Here is a 17,904-nt window from a genome sequence, read left to right on the forward strand (position 1 = left end):
GATTGACTTGACCCATTCCGTTAGCTTAGCACTTGATCGTTTAGTATGTTGCTATTGCTTTCTTCATGACTTATACATGTTCCTATGACTATGAGATTATGCAACTCCCATTTACCGGGGGAACACTTTGTGTGCTACCAAACGTCACAACGTAACTGGGTGATTATAAAGGTGCTCTACAGGTGTCTCCGAAGGTACTTGTTGGGTTGGCGTATTTCGAGATTAGGATTTGTCACTCCGATTGTCGGAGAGGTATCTCTGGGCCCACTCAGTAATGCACATCACCATAAGCCTTGCAAGCATTGCAACTAATGCGTTAGTTGCGGGATGATGTATTACGGAAAGAGTAAAGAGACTTGCCGGTAACGAGATTGAACTAGGTATTGAGATACCGACGATCGAATCTCGGGCAAGTAACATACCGATGACAAAGGGAACAACGTATGTTGTTATGTGGTTTGACCGATAAAGATCTTCGTAGAATAGGTGGGAACCAATATGAGCATCCAGGTTCCGCTATTGGTTATTGGCCGAAGACGTGTCTCGGTCATGTCTACATAGTTCTCGAACCCGTAGGGTCCGCACGCTTAAAGTTTCGGTGACGATTGTATTATGAGTTTTTGTGTTTTGATGTACCGAAGGTAGTTCGGAGTCCCGGATGTGATGACGGACATGATGAGGAGTCTCGAAATGGTCGAGACATAAAGGTCGATATATTGGACGACTATGTTCGGACACCGGAATGGTTTCAGGGAGTATCGAACATATACCGGAGTACCGGGGGTTACCGGAACCCCCCGGGGGGTTTAATGGGCCAAGATGGGCCTTAGTGGAGAAGAGGAGGGGCGGCTAGGGCTGGCCGCTCGCCCCCTCCCCCTCTAGTCCGAATTGGACAAGGGGGGGGCGCCCCCTTTCCTTCCCCCTCTCTCCTTCCCTTCCTTTCCCCCTCCTACTCCAACTAGGAAAAGAGGGAGTCCTACTCCCACCGGGAGTAGGACTCCTCCCTGGCGCGCCCTTCCCTGGCCGGCCGCCTCCTCCCCCTGGTCCTTTATATACGGGGGCAGGGGGCACCTCTAGGCACAACAATTGATCTCTTGATCTCTTAGCCGTGTGCGGTGCTCCCCTCCACCATATTCCACCTCGATCATATCGTAGCGGTGCTTAGGCGAAGCCCTGCGTCGGTAGCAACATCATCACCGTCACCACGCCGTCGTGCTGACGGAACTCTCCCGTGAAGCTCTGTTGGATCGGAGTTCGCGGGACGTCATCGAGCTGAACGTGTGCTGAACTCGGAGGTGTTGTACGTTCGGTACTTGGATCGGTCGGATCGTGAAGACGTACGACTACATCAACCGCGTTGTGCTAACGCTTCCACTTTTGGTCTACGAGGGTACGTGGACACACTCTCCCCTCTCATTGCTATGCATCACCATGATCCTGTGTGTGCGTAGGAATTTTTTTGAAATTACTACGTTCCCCAACAATGTCATCCGGGCTAGGTTACATGCATAGATGTTATATGCACGAGTAGAACACAAGTGAGTTGTTGGCGATGCAGGTCATACTGCTTACCAGCATGTCATACTTTGGTTCGGCGGTATTGTTGGATGAAGCGGCCCGGACCGACATTACGTGTACGCTTACGCGAGACTGGTTCTACCAACATGCTTTGCACACAGGTGGCTGGCGGGTGTTAGTTTCTCCAACTTTAGTTGAACCGAGTGTGGCTACGCCCGGTCCTTGAGAAGGTTAAAACAACACTAACTTGACGAACTATCGTTGTGGTTTTGATGCGTAGGTAAGAACGGTTCTTGCTCAGCCCGTAGCAGCCACGTAAAACTTGCAACAACAAAGTAGAGGATGTCTAACTTGTTTTTGCAGGGCATGTTGTGATGTGATATGGTCAAGGCATGATGCTATATTTTATTGTATGAGATGATCATGTTTTGTAACTGAGTTATCGGCAACTGGCAGGAGCCATATGGTTGTCGCTTTATTGTATGCAATGCAATCGCCCTGTAATGCTTTACTTTATCACTAAGCGGTAGCGATAGTCGTAGAAGCAAAAAGTTGGCGAGACGACAATGATGCTACAATGGAGATCAAGGTGTCGCGCCGGTGACGATGGTGATCATGAAGGTGCTTCGGAGATGGAGATCACAAGCACAAGATGATGATGGCCATATCATATCACTTATATTGATTGCATGTGATGTTTTATGCATCTTATTTTGCTTTGATTGACGGTAGCATTATAAGATGATCTCTCACTAAATTTCAAGATAATAGTGTTCTCCCTGAGTATGCACCGTTGCCAAAGTTCGTCATGCCGAGACACCATGTGATGATCGGGTGTGATAAGCTCTACGTTCATCTACAACGGGTGCAAGCCAGTTTTGCACACGCAGAATACTCGGGTTAAACTTGATGAGCCTAGCATATGCAGATATGGCCTCGGAACACTAAGACCGAAAGGTCGAGCATGAATCATATAGTAGATATGATCAACATAGTGATGTTCACCATTGAAAACTACTCCATCTCACGTGATGATCGGACATGGTTTAGTTGATTTGGATCACGTGATCACTTAGATGATTAGAGGGATATCTATCTAAGTGGGAGTTCTTAAGTAATATGATTAATTGAACTTAAATTTATCATGAACTTAGTACCTGATAGTATTTTTCTTGTCTATGTTGTTTGTAGATAGATGGCCCGTGCTATTGTTCCGTTAAATTTTAATGCGTTCCTTGAGAAAGCAAAGTTGAAAGATGATGGTAGCAATTACACGGACTGGGTCCGTAACTTGAGGATTATCCTCATTGCTGCACAGAAGAATTACGTCCTGGAAGCACCGCTGGGTGCCAGGCCTGCTGCAGATGCAACTGACGACGTTAAGAACGTCTGGCAGAGCAAAGCTGATGACTACTCGATAGTTCAGTGTGCCATGCTTTACGGCTTAGAACTGGGACTTCAACGACGTTTTGAACGTCATGGATCATATGAGATGTTCCAAGAGTTGAAGTTAATATTTCAAGCAAATGCCCGGATTGAGAGATATGAAGTCTCCAATAAGTTCTACAGCTGCAAGATGGAGGAGAATAGTTCTGTCAGTGAACATATACTCAAAATGTCTGGGTATAACAATCACTTGATTCAACTAGGAGTTAATCTTCCAGATGATAGTGTCATTGACAGAATTCTTCAATCACTGCCACCAAGCTACAAGAGCTTTGTGATGAACTATAATATGCAAGGGATGGATAAGACAATTCCCGAGCTCTTCGCAATGTTAAAGGCTGCGGAGGTAGAAATCAAGAAGGAGCATCAAGTGTTGATGGTCAATAAGACCACCAGTTTCAAGAAAAAGGGTAAATGGAAGAAGAAGGGGAACTTCAAGAAGAATAGCAAACAAGTTGCTGCTCAAGAGAAGAAACCCAAGTCTGGACCTAAGCCTGAGACTGAGTGCTTCTACTGTAAACAGACTGGTCACTGGAAGCGGAACTGCCCCAAGTATTTGGCGGATAAGAAGGATGGCAAGGTGAACAAAGGTATATGTGATATACATGTTATTGATGTGTACCTTACCAGAGCTCGCAGTAGCACCTGGGTATTTGATACTGGTTCTGTTGCTAATATTTGCAACTCAAAACAGGGACTACGGATTAAGCGAAGACTGGCTAAGGACGAGGTGACGATGCGCGTGGGAAATGGTTCCAAAGTCGATGTGATCGCCGTCGGCACGCTACCTCTACATCTACCTTCGGGGTTAGTTTTAGACCTGAATAATTGTTATTTGGTGCCAGCGTTGAGCATGAACATTATATCTGGATCTTGTTTGATGCGAGACGGTTATTCATTTAAATCTGAGAATAATGGTTGTTCTATTTATATGAGTAATATCTTTTATGGTCATGCACCGTTGAAGAGTGGTCTATTTTTGTTGAATCTCGAAAGTAGTGATACACATATTCATAATGTTGAAGCCAAAAGATGCAGAGTTGATAATGATAGTGCAACTTATTTGTGGCACTGCCATTTGGGTCATATTGGTGTAAAGTGCATGAAGAAACTCCATAGTGATGGACTTTTGGAATCACTTGATTATGAATCACTTGGTACTTGCAAACCGTGCCTCATGGGCAAGATGACTAAAACTCCGTTCTCCGGAACTATGGAGCGAGCAACTGATTTGTTGGAGATCATACATACTGATGTATGTGGTCCAATAAATGTTGAGGCTCGCGGCGGGTATCGTTATTTTCTCACCTTCACAGACGATTTAAGCAGATATGGGTATATCTACTTAATGAAACATAAGTCTGAAACATTTGAAAAGTTCAAAGAATTTCAGAGTGAAGTTGAAAATCATCGTAACAAGAAAATAAAGTTTCTACGATCTGATCGTGGAGGAGAATATTTGAGTTACGAGTTTGGTCTACATTTGAAACAATGCGGAATAGTTTCGCAACTCATGCCACCTGGAACACCACAGCGTAATGGTGTGTCCGAACGTCGTAATCGTACTTTACTAGATATGGTGCGATCTATGATGTCTCTTACTGATTTACCGCTATCGTTTTGGGTTTATGCTCTAGAGACAGCTGCATTCACGTTAAGTAGGGCACCATCAAAATCCATTGAGACGACACCTTATGAACTATGGTTTGGCAAGAAACCAAAGTTGTCGTTTCTTAAAGTTTGGGGCTGCGATGCTTATGTGAAAAAGCTTCAACCTGATAAGCTCGAACCCAAATAGGAGAAATGTGTCTTCATAGGATACCCAAAGGAAACTGTTGGGTACACCTTCTATCACAGATCCGAATGCAAAACATTCGTTGCCAAGAATGGATCCTTTCTAGAGAAGGAGTTTCTCTCGAAAGAAGTAAGTGGGAGGAAAGTAGAACTTGATGTGGTAACTGTACCTGCTCCCTTATTGGAAAGTAGTTCATCACAGAAACCGGTTCCTGTGACACCTACACCAATTAGTGAGGAAGCTAATGATGATGATCATGAAGCTTCAGATCAAGTTACTACCGAACCTCGTAGGTCAACCAGAGTGAGATCCGCACCAGAGTGGTACGGTAATCCTGTTCTGGAGGTCATGTTACTAGACCATGACGAACCTACGAACTATGAAGAAGCGATGGTGAGCCTAGATTCCACAAAATGGCTTGAGGCCATGAAATCTGAGATGGGATCCATGTATGAGAACAAAGTGTGGACTTTGGTTGACTTGCCCGATGATCGGCAAGCAATTGAGAATAAATGGATCTTCAAGAAGAAGACAGACGCTGACGGTAATGTTACTGTCTATAAAGCTCGACTTGTTGCGAAAGGTTTTCGACAAGTTCAAGGGATTGACTACGATGAGACCTTCTCACCCATAGCGATGCTTAAAGTTTGTCTGAATCATGTTAGCAATTGCCGCATTTTATGATTATGAAATTTGGCAAATGGATGTAAAGACTGCATTCCTGAATGGATTTCTGGAAGAAGAGTTGTATATGATGCAACCTGAAGGTTTTATCAATCCAAAGGGAGCTAACAAAGTGTGCAAGCTCCAGCGATCCATTTATGGACTGGTGCAAGCCTCTCGGAGTTGGAATAAACGTTTTGATAGTATGATCAAAGCATATGGTTTTATACAGACTTTTGGAGAAGCCTGTATTTATAAGAAAGTGAGTGGGAGCTCTGTAGCATTTCTAATCTTATATGTGGATGACATATTGTTGATTGGAAATGATATAGAATTTCTGGATAACATAAAAGGATACTTGAATAAGAGTTTTTCAATGAAGGACCTCGGTGAAGCTGCTTACATATTAGGCATCAAGATCTATAGAGATAGGTCAAGACGCTTGATAGGACTTTCACAAAGCACATACCTTGACAAAGTTTTGAAGAAGTTCAAAATGGATCAAGCAAAGGAAGGGTTCTTGCATGTGTTACAAGGTGTGAAGTTGAGTCAGACTCAATGCCCGACCACTGCAGAAGATAGAGAGAAAATGAAAGATGTTCCCTATGCTTCAGCCATAGGCTCTATCATGTATGCAATGCTGTGTACCAGACCTGATGTGTGTCTTGCTATAGGCCTAGCAGGGAGGTACCAAAGTAATCCAGGAGTGGATCACTAGACAGCGGTCAAGAACATCCTGAAATACCTGAAAAGGACTAAGGATATGTTTCTCGTTTATGGAGGTGACAAAGAGCTCATCGTAAATGGTTACGTTGATGCAAGCTTTGACACTGATCCGGACGATTCTAAATCGCAAACCGGATACGTGTTTATATTGAACGGTGGAGCTGTTAGTTGGTGCAGTTCTAAACAAAGTGTCGTGGCGGGATCTACGTGTGAAGCGGAGTACATAGCTGCTTCGGAAGCAGCAAATGAAGGAGTCTGGATGAAGGAGTTCATATCCGATCTAGGTGTCATACCTAGTGCATCGGGTCCAATGAAAATCTTCTCTGACAATACTGGTGCAATTGCCTTGGCAAATGAATCCAGATTTCACAAGAGGACCAAGCACATCAAGAGACGCTCCAATTCCATCCGGGACCAAGTCCAGGTGGGAGACATCGAAATTTGCAAGATACATACGGATCTGAATGTTGCAGACCCGTTGACTAAGCCTCTTCCACGAGCAAAACATGATCAACACCAAGGCTCCATGGGTGTTAGAATCATTACTGTGTAATCTAGATTATTGACTCTAGTGCAAGTGGGAGACTGAAGGAAATATGCCCTAGAGGCAATAATAAAGTTATTATTTATTTCCTTATATCATGATAAATGTTTATTATTCATGCTAGAATTGTATTAACCGGAAACATGATACATGTGTGAATACATAGACAAACAGAGTGTCACCAGTATGCCTCTACTTGACTAGCTCGTTAATCAAAGATGGTTAAGTTTCCTAGCCGTGGACATGAGTTGTCATTTTATTAACGGGATCACATCATTAGGAGAATGATGTGATTGACTTGACCCATTCCGTTAGCTTAGCACTTGATCATTTAGTATGTTGCTATTGCTTTCTTCATGACTTATACATGTTCCTATGACTATGAGATTATGCAACTCCCGTTTACCGGAGGAACACTTTGTGTGCTACCAAACGTCACAACGTAACTGGGTGATTATAAAGGTGCTCTACAGGTGTCTCCGAAGGTACTTGTTGGGTTGGCGTATTTTGAGATTAGCATTTGTCACTCCGATTGTCGGAGAGGTATCTCTGGGCCCACTCGGTAATGCACATCACCATAAGCCTTGCAAGCAATGTAACTAATGAGTTAGTTGCGGGATGATGTATTATGGAATGAGTAAAGAGACTTGACGGTAACGAGATTGAACTAGGTATTGAGATACCGACATCGAATCTCGGGCAAGTAACATACCGATGACAAAGGGAACAATGTATGTTGTTATGCGGTTTGACCGATAAAGATCTTCGTAGAATATGTGGGAACCAATATGAGCATCCAGGTTCCGCTATTGGTTATTGACCGGAGACGTGTCTCGGTCATGTCTACATAGTTCTCGAACCCGTAGGGTCCGCACGCTTAAAGTTTCGGTGACGATTGTATTACGAGTTTTTGTGTTTTGATGTACCGAAGGTAGTTCGGAGTCCCTGATGTGATCACGGACATGACGAGGAGTCTCGAAATGGTCGAGACATAAAGATCGATATATTGGACGACTATGTTCGGACACCGGAATGGTTTCGGGGAGTATCGAACATATACCGGAGTACCGGGGGGTTACCGGAACCCCCCGGGGAGTTTAATGGGCCAAGATGGGCCTTAGTGTAGAAGAGGAGGGGCGGCTAGGGCTGGCCGTGCGCCCCCTCCCCCTCTAGTCTGAATTGGACAAGGAGGGGGGGGCCTCTTTCCTCCCCCTCTCTCCTTCCCTTCGTTTCCCCTCCTACTCCAACTAGGAAAAGAGGGAGTCCTACTCCCGGTGGGAGTAGGACTCCTCCCTGGCGCGCCCTCCCCTGGCTGGCCGCCTCCTCCCCCTGGTCCTTTATATACGGGGGCAGGGGGCACCTCTAGGCACAACAATTGATCTCTTGATCTCTTAGCCGTGTGCGGTGCCCCCCTCCACCATATTCCACCTCGATCATATCGTGGCGGTGCTTAGGCGAAGCCCTGCGTCGGTACCGAACACGCGTGCTGACGGAACTCTCTCGTGAAGCTCTGCTGGATTGGAGTTCGCGGGACGTCATCGAGCAGAACGTGTGCTGAACTCGGAGGTGCCGTATGTTCGGTACTTGGATCGGTCGGATCGTGAAGACGTACGACTACATCAACCGCGTTGTGCTAACGCTTCCGCTTTCGGTCTACGAGGGTACGTGGACACACTCTCCCCTCTCGTTGCTATGCATCACCATGATCATGTGTGTGTGTAGGATTTTTTTTGAAATTACTTCGTTCTCCAACAAGAACTTCTTCAGACGACGTTGGAGCAGCAAGCGGCTTATTCTTATAGTCGTGAGCGGATTCACTCAACCCCTCGTCCAAGCATGAGTTACAACATGCACATTGACTCGCCAGCGGTTTCAAGTACTGAACAACGCCATAACCAACCCCGTGGACATGAACCGGCGTGCAATGGTGCCAATGCCCAGACTTTGGTGGATCAGGGCAGAGCACGTCGGGAGGCCGAGCTGGCGGCTCAGCTAGCGGCTCATCAACACGTGCCGGACGACTTCGGTGGAGGCAGGCATGACCTCTAGAACCTTGGGAGTGCCATGCTTAGTGTCGGCTCTCCGTAACGAGCGTTTGCCCAAGGATTTCAAGGGTCCTCGTAAGGTGCCTAATTACAGAATAGATCAGCCCCCTGAAGCTTAGGTTGAGAGTTATGAGATGGCCATGGAGATGCTGGATGGTAGTGATGCAACGTGTGCTAAGTATTTCACCATGATGCTGGAAGGGCTGGCTCGTACCTGGTTGAAGGGGCTGCCCGCCAACTCCATTGGGTCGTGGGCGGAGCTGAAGCCCCGCTTTATTCAAAATTCCAAAGATACGTGCAAGCAGCCTATGTCAATCGTGGATTTGGTTTCTTGTGTTCAAGGTGAGGGTGATTCAACAACCAACTGGGTGAGTCGGGTCTCGACTATCATACACTCATCAGATAATATCAACGTCGGCTCAGCAGTTTTAATGTTGGAGAAAAATTGTCGTTTCCTCCCTCTCAAACAGAAGCTTGGGCGGCTTAAGCGCCATTGCAGTGACATGGGGGAGCTCATGGCAGCCCTTGTCAAGTATGCCAACTCTGATAGTACCAAGGACCCCGATTCTGATGATGAAAGGTTGGGAAAGAGAAAGAAGAGTAGCGGCATAAGGGGACAGCAGCACAACCCGGCCAGTCAGGACGGCAACGGTAAGCGCAAAGCTGATGGGAATTTAGACTTCGTGGCCAACACTAGTGTACGGAATAATAACCAGCGTCGTAAGGGGAGGCCGGCTCAGGGGGCAAAATTCGACCTCGAGGCAATAATGAATCAGCCATGTCCGAAGCACGGAACACATGAAAAGCCATCTGCCCATTTGTGGAAGGATTGTTTTATCATGAAACAATTCAGGGATTCTCATCTTTTCCAGCACAACCATGGCCCGAATGGCGGTTCAGGGTCCGGCCCTCATGGTCCGGGTCATGGAGGTGGCGGTGCAAATTCCGATTTTCAAGGCCAAGGCAATCAGGGTGGTTACAACCAACAGAATAATCAGGGGAATCAGCAGCAGCAGTCTGGTTATCATAGTAATCTAAAGCAATTGAATAGTGGGGAGTACCACGTCTTCACCACGAGTTTATGTAAGCGGGATCAGAAGCTCCATAAAAGGGCAGTGAACGCCGTTGAACCGGCGGTGCCCCGTTACTTACGATGGTCTGAACACCCAATTCTCTGGAGCTGTGAGGATCACCCGCCCCAGGTTGATAATCCGGGTCACTTGGCGCTGGTAGTAGCTCCTCAGGTTGGAGGATACAAATTCACTAAAGTCCTCATGGATGGAGACAACAACATCAATATCCTTTACTATGAAACTTTTCGTCGCATGGGATTGACCGACAAAAATCTTAAACCGTCTAATACTGTTTTTCATGGTGTGGTGCCTGGTAAGTCGGCATATCCAGTGGGCAAAATATCTTTGGAAGTTTCTTTTGGAGATGAGTATGATTCCAGGTCTGAGACGCTGACCTTCGAAGTGGTTAAAATCAAGAGCCCTTATCATGCTCTGTTTGGACGGCCGGCTTACGCTAAATTCATGGCGAGGCCTTGTTATGTTTACTTATAGCTTAAGATGCCGGGTCACAAGGGCACCATCACAGTGCATGGGAGTCGCAAGGTAGCCTTGGAGTGTGAAGAAGGCGATGCTGCTTATGTTGAGTCTGTTTGTGCAACAGAGGAGCTGAAATTTTACAAGGATAATGTTGACCCGACGGATATGACATCTTTGAAGAAGCCAACCACAGAGCATGATCCCTTGTTGAAGTTTAAGTCGGCAGATGACACTAAGTTAGTTGACTTTGTTCCTGGCGACTCATCCAAGCGGTTCAGCATCAGTGCTAATCTGGATCCGAAATAGGAAAGCGCGCTCATCGAGTTCATCCGTGAGAACCGGGACATCTTTGCATGGAAACCTTCAGACATGCCAGGTGTACCGAGGGAACTCGCTGAGCACACTCTCAATATTGATCCAAAGTTTAAACCGGTCAAACAATTCCTTCTCCATTTCAATGAAGAGAGGCACAAGGCTATTGGTGAAGAAGTGGCCCGGCTCTTGGCGGCTGGTTTTATTGTTGAAGTTTTTCATCCTGAGTGGTTGGCTAACCCGGTGCTGGTACTTAAGAAGAATGGCACTTGGCACATGTGTGTGGATTATACGGACTTAAACAAGGCTTGTCCGGCTGATCCCTTTGATCTTCCCCGTATTGATCAGATTATTGATGCTACGGCGGGTTGTGAGCGGTTGAGTTTTTTGGATGCTTATTCTGGTTATCATCAGATCAAGATGGCACTTAAGGACCAGGAGAAGACAACCTTCATTACTCCCTTTGGAGCCTTCTGTTATGTGTCTATGCCTTTTGGGCTCAAGAGTGCCCAGGCGACTTACCAGCGGTGTGTACAGAATTGTCTTCATAATCAGATTGGGCGCAATGTTCATGCCTATGTGGATGATATTGTGGTGAAGTCCAGGAAGAAGGAAACCTTGGTAGATGATTTGAAAGAAACCTTTGATAATCTGCGGGTCTATAAGGTGATGCTTAACCCGGCCAAGTGTGTCTTTGGCATGCCAACAGGCAAGCTCTTAGGTTTTCTGGTTTCAGAACGGGGTATTGAAGCTAACCCGGAGAAGATAAAGGCTATCACCTCTCTGGCTAAGCTGACGTGTATCAATGATGTTCAGCGTTTGGCGGGTCGTATTGCGGCCTTAAGCCGGTTCATAAGCCGGTTGGGTGAGAAGGCTATCCCTCTGTACCAGATGATGAAGAAGACATATCACTTTGTCTGGAGTGATGCTGCTGATCAGGCATTTGAGGCCTTAAAGAAACAATTGGCTGAGCCGCGGGTTCTTGCTGCCCCCATTGATAAAGAACCTTTGTTGTTATATGTGGCTGCCAATAGCCGAGCTATTAGTGTAGCCATTGTGGTGGAAAGGAAGGAATCAGGCAAGGAGCATCCGGTTCAGTGGCCGGTTTACTACATCAGTGAGGTACTTATTAAGTCCAAGTAGAGGTATCCGCATTGGCAAAAGCTCATGTATGGGGTGTTCATGGCTAGTCGAAAGCTCAAGCAATATTTTCTGGGTCATCCCATCATTGTGGTTAGTTCTGCTCCTTTAGGGGATATCATTCAAAACAGAGATGCCACAGGTCGGATAGCCAAGTGTATGAGCTTGGACCCCATGGTTTAAAGTATATGCCTCGCACGACCATCAAGTCGCAAGCACTTGTGGATTTTATCAATGATTGGACAGAGTTGCAGATGCCTAAGGAAAAGCCGTATAACACATATTGGACTATTCACTTTGATGGATCCAGGCAGTTGGAAGGCTCGGGGGCTGGAGTTGTCTTGACTTGCCCACGAGGTGATAAATTTTCTTATGTTCTCCGGTTGATGTTCCCTTGTACTAACAATGCAGCTGAGTATGAGGTCTTTCTCCACGGTCTTCAGATGGATAAGGAGATGAACTTAAGCCGGGTGAGGTGTTTCGGCGACTCAGATCTGGTAGCTCAGCAAGCTTCTGGCACTTGGGATTCTAAGGATCCACTCATGGCGGCTTATCGTTGAGAGGTTGATGCTATTGCGGGTCACTTCAAGGGTTATCAAGTTGAACATGTTGATCGCAGGAAAAATGAGGCAGCTGATGCGTTAAGCCGGTTAGGGTCTCAGCGTAAGCCGGTGCCACCTAACACTTTCCTGGATATTCTGCATAACCCTTCTGTCAAATTTCCTACAGAGGAGATCTTGCTATTCCTGACCCAGAAGCACAACTGGTGGCAGCTCTTCATGTTATTCCTGATTGGACAGTTCCGTATTTGGCTTATATGACCCGGGGCGAGTTACCTGAAGATGAAACTTTGGCCAGGCAGATAACCCGGCGGTCTAAGTCAATGACTATTGTCAATGGAGAGTTGCATCATCGCAGTGTCACAAGGGCGTTTCAACGATGCGTTTCTCTTGAGGAAGGTTGTGAGATTCTACGAGAGATTCATGAAGGAGATTGTGGTCATCATGCCAGCTCTAAGTCTCTTGTAGCCAAGGCTTTCTGTCATGGGTTTTATTGGCTGACGACTCATGCTGATGCAGAAGATTTGGTCAGTAAATGTGACGGTTGTCAGAAATTTTCACGACGAGCTCATGTGCCGGCTCAAGAATTGAGGATGATTCCAATTGCTTGGCCATTTGCAGTCTGGGGCTTGATATGGTTGGGCCTTTCAAAAGATCCAAGGATAAAAAGACCCACCTTTTGGTGGCGGTTGACAAGTTCACAAAGTGGGTTGAAGCAGAGCCGGTTAGTAAGTGTGACGCGGCAACGGCGGTGCAATTCATCAAAAAGGTGATTTTCCGTTTTGGCTTTCCCCATAGCATTATAACTGATAATGGCACTAATCTGTCCAAGGGTGCTATGAAAGAATTTTGTCAACGTGAGCATATCCGGCTTGATGTATCTTCAGTGGCTCACCCCCAGTCCAATGGTCAAGCTGCGCGAGCTAATCAAGAGATTCCGTGAGGTATTAAGCCCCGGCTTATGGTCCCTTTGCAAAGGACGCCGGGTTGTTGGGTGGAGGAGTTACCCTCAGTGTTATGGAGTATCAATACTACCCCCAACAGATCTACGGGTTACACACCTTTCTTCATGGTTTATGGAGCAGAGGCGGTTCTCCCTAGTGACATCCGTCACGATTCGCCCCGTGTGGCGGCCTATGTTGAAGTTGATAATGAAAAAGCACGTCAGGATGCACTTGACCTGTTGGATGAGGAGCGTGACCTTGCGGCGGCTCGTTCGGCGATTTACCAGCAAGATTTGCGCCGTTATCACAGCCGCCGGGTTAAAACCAGAACCTTTCAAGAGGCGACTTGGTGCTCCGGCTTATCCAGGATCAGACTGATATGCATAAACTATCCCCACCTTGGGAAGGGCCTTTTGTGGCCAGCAAGAATCTGAATAATGGGTCATACTATCTTATTGACGTTCGAGACCACAAGGACTCACGCACATCAGAGGAGGAGACCCGTCGGCCGTGGAATATTGCTCATCTTCGGCCTTACTATACTTAAACCACCGGCTCTTGTGATGTACATAGTTTGACGATGTATATATTATAATAAGTATAATAAAGCCAGCATCCTGATAATTCAGGGCCTTTGTTGTTTCACTTCTTCGAAACTGAGTCTTTATTGTCATCTCACATGATCACTTAAGAGGCTTGACGCCCAAGTTGCAGGGACCAAAGAGAGTTGGATGCACAGCACAACTCAAACATAGGTACCCGCTGAGCACAACTCAGAAATATATCACTTGGGGGCTCCCTATTCAATGAACACAACTATATTCACCCTTTTGATTGGCCTGGACGCCAGGTGTATTCACCAAAAATCCGGGTTATTCTGCCTGTGTGCCAGATGCTTCTCCATCAGGTAATCCTGAATGACCTGCTATGTTCTTAACAGTCAATCTTTTAAATAAGACCCTGAACTTGTTAAGGTTAAAAACATTGATTGGGTCATAAGAGAGCCGGCTTACAGAAAGCAAGGATAAACCCAGGCTATTAAGCCGCCTTCCTTGAAACTTGGTTAAACCGGCCTGTTTTGCATGATGCTACTCCAACCCCGCATACTCTCGATAAGTCAATCTTTTAATAAGACCCTGAACTTATCCGGGTTAAAATGTCGATTGGGTCATGTGAGAGCCGGCTCACAGAAAGCGCGGATATTCCAATGGCTATCATGCTAGTTTCATTGAAGTAGAGATTTTGGCTCGGCGGCCTATGAAAGCCTCGTGTTTTTGGGATTTTTTATTCGTGTTGGATTTATATCACCCCTTTTTCTTACCATATAGTTTTCACAAGTCGGGCCAAGCAGCCCTAACTATGTCTCATATTTGGGATGTTACCCCCTGCCCTGGTTATGAACCTCTATGGTCACCAGTGGATTTATACTGGGCATCATAACTCGCCCCGCGGTAAACCGCCAGGGTATTTGTGATCTGTTTTGTGTGCAGGTAACATACTAAATTTAGCATATAGAATTGATGAGATCATGGGCATAAGTGGCTGAAATTCGATTGGTAAAGCGGCAGTGTCATGCAAAACAAAGCATGCACGATGGTATGGAAGATCAAGAGTTTAAACTATTACAAGGCATCTGATGGCCCAACCAGAATAAGTGTTTTGGAGTTGTCAACACAGCAAAGTATTCTGCTTAATAAACCGGCTTATGACTGCGGGCGGGTTGAAGCCTCCGGGTCTTCCTGCGCCTCTTCTTCATCTTCAGTTCCTTGCTTATCCGTTAGCTGGAAGTCAGGCGTAGCCCAGTTGATACTGGTCAACGCTCTAAACAACGCTTCATCATCAATAAGATTGGATGGATCAATGTCAGGAGTGAAGGTGTGCTTACAAATTGGCGGGATGAGATTTTTTGGCTCGTGAACCGGCGTGCTAATTTTCTTGTTGTCAGCATCATAAGCCGCCTGGTATGAAGACATGCTGGTCTCATCAGCCAGCTTGCTTGCTAAGGGACGCATCGCTTTGGCTATCTCTGCGAAACCGTCAGCACTGAAGGCAGATCCATCTTTTTTGACACTGGGGCAGCCATTGGCCAAATCTTTCGGGTGAAGATCAGCTTGCCATGCCTTTCTCAGCTTAAGGCAGTTAAGGAGCCGGCTCTGGCAGCTCCCCATTTTAAGTTGTCAATTCTTTTGGGCAGCACAGACAACTGCTTCAAGGTATCTTGGATAAGTGTTGAAGGAGATTTCTTATGCAGTGTAGCGGCAATGGTTCGTTGGGTGCCAGTATATAACTGTTCTACAAGAGTGTAGACAGCCTTAAGCCGGACGCGCATGTCTGAGCCCAATTTCGTGCTCCGCGAACCTATAACAGTGAAATTATGAGTAAGCCGGCAGATCTTGACAAAGTGATTCTTGAGGTACAAGGGAGACATGTTTTTCTACTTACCAAAGATGGCTGACGACATGATATTAATTTGTTGCTTTAAGCCAGATAACTCTTCAGTCACCGGTTTAAGCGCGGCTTCAGCCTCTTCGGCTCTCTTCAATAGAGCTGCCTTTTTAGTTTCCCAGCCCTCTTTGTCAGAATTCCAGTTCTGTTTCAGTTGCTCAATATTCTCCAAAGCAGATTTCAGTTCTAACTTGGCCTTGGCTGTCTCCGACTGCTGAGTTTTGATGTTGGCCTTAAGATCATTAAGCTGCGAGTCTTTTTCAGTCAATTCAGCATGTGAAATAAGCACACACAGATAAGATTGCAATCATGATAACTCTTTGAAGTCCCAAGCACAATACAAGTATTAGTCTTGGCACTTGGGGGCTAATGCATATTGCTCTTTTTAAGACATATTTTTGAAAGTCCCAAGCACAATACAAGTATTATCCTTGGCACTTGGGGGCTAATGCCTATTGCTCTATTTCAAGACATATTTATGACCCGGATAAATGATGTCATCCGGTTTATAAAGACTACATATTGGGTTGTTAATTTTAAACAAGATGATTAGTCCCGGCTTAACATGCTAGTTAAGCTGACCCTTGGGGGCTACGGAGGCAAAGCTGATTCTTGCTACTTAAAGTCCCGGCTTAACATATTTATTAAGCCGGCCCTTGGGGGCTACACATACAAAGTTGAAGTGCTGGTATTATAAGTCCCGGTTCATGTTGAAAGCATAAATCGGCCCTTGGGGGCTAGTGGATTTGATCTATGCAACTATTAAAATTTACAGTACATTCTATTCTATCATGTCCAACAAACTTGGCGGCTAAGGGAAGAATATTTATATAAAAAGGAGTTGCAGCGGTTACCTCATAGCGTTCCTTCATCAAATTGACCAAGCCGGCTTCAAAGTCACTGCTGGTGTATAGACGGTTCAAGTAACCAGAATGGATGTCTTGGGCACTGAATTGAGCATAGCTCTCTAAATCTACCTTCCACTTGCCTTTATCTTCAGCACAAATTTCTTCTTTGGCATTGTGCTTAGACAAGACAGTGGGGTGACCCGGTGCTGTGAATCCAAATCCAGTGACAACAACATCATCAGTTTTCCCCTCAGCAGGCTTAATTGGGCTTGGCGGCTTAGAAATCGCCGGTTCAACGTCCATATGGTCTATGGAGGTTTCATGGTCTTGAGGTGGCGAATCATCAACAATATCTTCAGCAATTGGGTGAGAGAGTTCTGGTTGTTATTGCTCCAGCTTAGATAGATTGACATTGTCAACCGACTTATTTAGCTTCGCCTTCTTGCTGGGTTTGGCCTGTCCCCTGAAAATAAGAAGTATAAAGAGGTCAGTATAATGATCAGGTATAAGGTTTGAATAATGGAATATATTCTTACCTAGGTACAGTCTTGAAAGCCAGGATTTGAGTTCCCGTTGAGTCGCTCGAGGAGGAATGTGAAGTCCCCTGATAGTTTGAATCAGACGGGTTAAGAGGTTGTCAGAAATGACCCGCCTTGGGATAAAGTATATCATAAATGTGAAAGACCTTTGGGAAGCGTTTGCGAACCGGCGTGTTCGGTAAGCCGGAAGAAGTGATTACACCACCACTATGCCGGGTGGTGCGGCGAGCTTCATGTTGATGTTTCTTCAAAAGAAAGTTGGGATCCAAGTGAGCTAGAGGGTGAGAAAAGCTTACTTTCCGGTTTGCTTGTCGGGTTTTCTGTGACGGCAGAGGTTCTAAGCCGGAGGAAAGAATAATTACCTCTGCGTCACCTGCACGGCTGGCTTCTGCGTTGTCCCGATAACAATCATTGTCAATGAGATGTATAAAAAATGAGCCAAGAGAATCAAGTTCTACCTCTGACTCATCATCATCATTGTCACCATAAATGTTTGAACCGACGGGGTCGGTGGTATTCTTTTTAGCAGGCCTTTTGGTGGCTTTGGTTTTGGTACGAGCCGGTTTGGCCGGCTTATCTTGCGGTTTCTTCTTCCAAAACAGAGAATCAACCTGTTAATGTCAAAAAGATCATAAGTGGGTATAATTATTGAAAATATTGATTGAGTAGAAGATGTGCAACACTTACGGCTGGTGGCTTGTTGAAGGTGCTGAAAGGACTAAGTCCTGTTTTACTGCATTCCTTTAAAGGTTTGTTCAGCAATTTCTTGGTGGCCTCTGTAATTTCCGCATCAGACAGTTGAATGTCAAAGTGGCGCTGGGGATCTTTT

At 45.8% G+C, this 17,904-nt stretch overlaps 1 pseudogene; it reads right to left on the reverse strand.

Moving 5' to 3' along the window:
- Nucleotides 1-15,677: 15,677 nt before the first annotated feature.
- The window catches only part of LOC123076310 (uncharacterized), a 174,692-nt pseudogene continuing 172,465 nt past the window's right edge, over nucleotides 15,678-17,904 (reverse strand).

Source organism: Triticum aestivum, chromosome 3D (genome assembly GCF_018294505.1).
Source record: "Triticum aestivum cultivar Chinese Spring chromosome 3D, IWGSC CS RefSeq v2.1, whole genome shotgun sequence".
Taxonomy (NCBI): domain Eukaryota; kingdom Viridiplantae; phylum Streptophyta; class Magnoliopsida; order Poales; family Poaceae; genus Triticum; species Triticum aestivum.